The sequence below is a fragment of the Topomyia yanbarensis genome, chromosome 3, assembly GCF_030247195.1.
Source record: "Topomyia yanbarensis strain Yona2022 chromosome 3, ASM3024719v1, whole genome shotgun sequence".
NCBI lineage: Eukaryota > Metazoa > Arthropoda > Insecta > Diptera > Culicidae > Topomyia > Topomyia yanbarensis.
Window position 1 is genome coordinate 39696178 of NC_080672.1, and position 3064 is coordinate 39699241.

Below are 3064 nucleotides of genomic sequence, written 5' to 3' on the forward strand. Positions count from 1 at the left end.
TGGTGGTCTAGGAATCCGTGTCATTTTCCCTGTGTTCAGAATTATCATATTGAAGTTGTCGCAAAGGTCTTGAATTGTCGAAGATCGATTATCGTCGTACAGACAGCCCCACCCTGTCATGTGCGAGTTAAAATCTCCCAGAAGCACGCGCGGTGAGGGAAGGTGTTCAATCACGTTGGAGAATCTTCGGTATCCCATCATGGCCCTAGGAGGAATGTAAATAGAAGAAATGCAAAGATCTCTGCCTTTGATTGTTGTTTGGCAAGCGACAACTTAAATGCCAGGCGTCGAAGCGAGGTTGATTCGATTGAAGGAGTAGCACTTTTTGATCCCTAAAAGTACTCCTCCATACGAGTCTTCTCGATCCAAGCGGATAATGTTAAAATCGTGGAAAATGAAATTTATATTAAAAGTAAGCCATGTTTCACATAGGGAACATACATCGCAATTATTATAATCTAGCAAGTGTTTTGATGAATCAATTTTGGGGATAATACTTCTTCAATTCCACTGTAAAATAGTGATCAGATCTGTGGTTTTATTTAATAAGTTAGTCATCGACGGATGCGATCGCTACAAGGAGAGGCCATAGTTCAGATTACTGTTTTAAGAATGTTCTGACTGTTGTTAGAATAGCAACCAACAACTTTTTGGGAGCTTCGATAATGTTGAAAGCTGTTCATATCCATTCCACAATGTCAGAAAATATAAGGAATCCCGTTTCAGGTTGAGTTTCCGACTATAAAAAGGGAGCACTTGAGATTTTTGGTGCCCCGGGAGAGCTGGGAACTCCTGGTTGAATCTCAATTTACCAAAACCAGAAGGTATTATCTTCGGATTTGTAGCAGCACTTCTAGTTGATTATTTTTATTTTGTACCTTTCTTTGGGACAACCTAGGACCCTTACGAGGAAGTTCGGGTGAGTTTGGATTGGATTTTTCTAGAGTTTCAGCTCTTTCAAGCATTTCAGCGTAAGAGCGTCTGGAGCGATCTTTGGCGAGGGATTGCCCTTCCTATGATGATTCTCAGGGATAGACCGTTCCAACATCAAATTGTGGTCTTGTCAAACTGCAAATGACGTGAAAACCCAAGATGATATCAGATAAGGTATAGGCATACTCTCAGATACCCAGTTTGGTTTTCGGAGAGGAAAGGGAACGAATGATTGCCTGGCGCTACTTTCGTCAGAAATCCAACTCGCTTACGCAAAAAAGAACAAATCTCGACAAACATATGATTAGGGCCTAAACGACAACTGTCAAAATACACTTTAAATGGAAATTCCGGACAAACCGTTACATGCCAATCACAGATGTTGGTAGTAAACGAAAGAGAAAAGTTTTCTCTTTCATAAACTGTTGTGAACTGTGCTCGACTAGTAACGGTTTGTCTGGAATTTCCATTCAAAGTGGATTTTGACAGTTGGCTTTTAGGCCGTAATCATATGTTTGTCGAGAAAAGGCGTCTGTGTTCTTAGACATAAAAGGAGCATTCGACTCAGTCTCCATTGATGTTCTCTCGGAGAAGCTACATCAATGTGGTCTTTCACCGATATTAAATAATTATTTATATAATTTATTGTCAGAAAAGCACATGCATTTTTCATCTGGCGATTTGGCGATACTAAGAATAAGTTACATGGGCCTCCCACAAGGCTCTTGTCTAAGCCCCCTTCTCTATAATTTTTACGTGAATGACATTGATAATTGTATTGTCAGCCCATGCACTCTAAGACAACTTGCAGATGATGGGGTGGTTTCTGCCACAGGACCAAAAGCTATAAATTTACAACAACCATTGCGAGATAGCTTGGCTAATTTATCAATTTGGGCTTTAAAACTGGGCATCGATTTCTCTACGGAGAAAACAGAGTTGGTCGTTTTCTCAAGGAAGCGTGATCCGGCTCAGCTTCAGCTTCAGTTGGTTGGTAGAACGATAGCCCAAGTCCTGACTTTTAAATACCTTGGAATTTGGTTCGATTCTAGAGGCACATGGGGAGGCCACATTAGGTATCTAATAACGAAATGCCAACAAAGGATAAATTTTCTGCGAACAATAACTGGATCATGGTGGGGTTCTCATCCAAGTGACATGATAAGATTGTATCAAACAACAATACTTTCAGTAATGGAATATGGGTGCATCTGTTTCCGTTCAGCTGCGAACACTCACATTATTAAACTGGAACGGATACAGTATCGTTGTTTACAAATTGCCCTAGGTTGCATGTAGTCGACCCATACGATGAGTCTTGAAGTACTAGCGGGAGTTCTTCCTTTAAAAGACCGATTCTGGGATCTCTCCTCTCGTTTACTTATTCGATGTGAGGTTATGAACCCACTGGTAATTGAAAATTTTGAAAGACTTGTTGAGCTTCAACCCCAAACCAGATTCATGACAGTGTATTTCAATCACATGTCACAAGAAATAACGCCTGCTAGGTATGTTCCCACATACGTCAATATACTAGATACTCCTGAATCCACTTTATTCTTCGACACGTCCATGCAAGCAGAGATTCGTGGAATTCCGGATCATCTACGCTCGCGGGAGATCCCTAAAATATTCACAAGTAAATATCAACACATAGACTGCCTTAAAATGTTTTACACTGATGGGTCACGAATCAGTGAGGCCACTGGTTTCGGTATTTTCAACAATAATTTTTCAATTTCTCTCAAACTTGCAGAACCCGCCTCTGTTTATATAGCGGAACTAGCAGCAGTTCACTATAGTTTTCAAATAATTAATACATTACCCCCGAACCATTACTTTATCCTCACTGATAGTCTCAGCACAATTGCAGCTCTATGCTCAAAGAGGATTGATAATCACGATCCATTCTTTTTGGGGAAGATACGAGAATCTCTGAGTAACCTAACAAGAAAATGTTATAAATTTACCCTAGTGTGGCTCCCAGCCCATTGCTCTATTGCGGGAAATGAGAAAGCTGATAATTTAGCCAAGATTGGTGCACTAGATGGTGAAATATATGAAAGACCCATCGCTTACAATGAATTTTATAGCGCTTCTCGACAGAGGACACTTGCTAGTTGGCAAACAT